The sequence below is a fragment of the Citrus clementina genome, unplaced genomic scaffold (assembly GCF_000493195.1).
Source record: "Citrus clementina cultivar Clemenules unplaced genomic scaffold, Citrus_clementina_v1.0 scaffold_5, whole genome shotgun sequence".
In the NCBI taxonomy this organism is placed as follows: Eukaryota; Viridiplantae; Streptophyta; class Magnoliopsida; order Sapindales; family Rutaceae; genus Citrus; species Citrus x clementina.
Genome location: NW_006262201.1, coordinates 5,680,664 through 5,682,045, shown reverse-complemented (window position 1 = coordinate 5,682,045; position 1,382 = coordinate 5,680,664). Strand labels below are relative to the sequence as shown.

General features: G+C 37.6%; 1 non-coding gene across 1 annotated transcript; it reads right to left on the bottom strand.

Moving 5' to 3' along the window:
• Nucleotides 1-499: 499 nt before the first annotated feature.
• Nucleotides 500-606, bottom strand: LOC112098598. The gene has a single exon (XR_002905709.1). It is a non-coding gene; the product is annotated as a small nucleolar RNA R71 (small nucleolar RNA).
• Between the last annotated feature and the right edge of the window lie 776 nt (nucleotides 607-1,382).

Genomic DNA, 1,382 nt, shown 5'->3' with positions numbered 1-1,382 from the left:
GACTTGTAAATCTTAGGAAACTTAGACCCTCACAGACCAATACAACCTGTCAATGTACAAGAAGGTCAAAATGGGCAAATCAATCAGAGACCACCATGGAATAATAATATTATCTACATGGCAGATAATAGAGACAGAGCCATTAGAGATTATGCTGTATTGGCCCCTCGAGTTATACATCCTGGAATAGTTAGACCTAAGGTGGAAGATGCCAACTTTGAACTCAAACTAATGATGTTTTAAATGTTGCAAACAGTGGAGCAATTTAATGGATTGCCATTAGAAGACCCTAATCTCAACTTAAATTATTTTTGGAGGTGAGTGAAGCTTTTAAAATTGCTGGAGCATTACAAGATGCATGAGACTGATACTCTTTCCTTACTCCCTAAGAGATCGAGCAAGAGCATGGTTGAACACTTTACTACTAGACTTCATCACAACATGGAATGACTTTGTAGATAAGTTTCTGATGAAGTACTTCCCACCAACCAAGAATGCAAAGTTGCAGAATGAGATCACTTCTTGTCACCAATTAGAAGATGAAAGCTTGTATAAGGCTTGGGAAAGATTTAAGGAGTTGCTCAGGAGCTGTACTCATTATGGCATTCCTTGCTACGTAAAGTTAAAAAACTTCTATAATAGGTTAAACCCCAGTACTAGATTGATGGTCGATACTTGAGCAAATGGGGCTTCATTATCTAAATCTTACAATGAAGCATATGAAATTTTGGAGAGGATTACTAATAACAACTATCAGTTGCCATCGACTAGACAAACTGCAGCAAGAGGAGTAGCAGGAATACATAATGTGGATGGATTTACAGCATTATCAGCCCAAGTAACATCATTGACCAATATGGTGAAAGCTATGACTACTACTCCACCAACAGTCAATCAAGTTACTGAGGTTTCTCGCGTGTATTATGGAGAGGGGCATTTATTTGATAATTGCCCAGGGAATCCAGCATCAATCAATTATGTGGGCAACTTTAATACCTACAACCCTAGATGGAAGCAGCATCTAAATTTTTCATGGAGCAGCTAGAACTAGCATTCTACAGCACCCGACAGATAGAACATACCTACTCTACCACCTGGTTTTCATAAGCAAAATCAAGGGGAAAATAACACCAGCAATGATCAATTTAGTTCTCTGGAGACACTAATTAAGGAGTACATTGTGAAGAATAAAGTAGTTGTCCAAAGTCAAGTTGTATCATTGAAAAATTTGGAAAATCAAATTGGACAGCTTGCCACAGCATTAAGTAACAAACTTCAAGGGAGTTTACCCAGCAACACATAAGGGTATTTTGAAACTATTGCTCTAACACAAGAATGCAGACATATACTTCAGAATAAGATTCTTCAAAAGTTGAAAGATC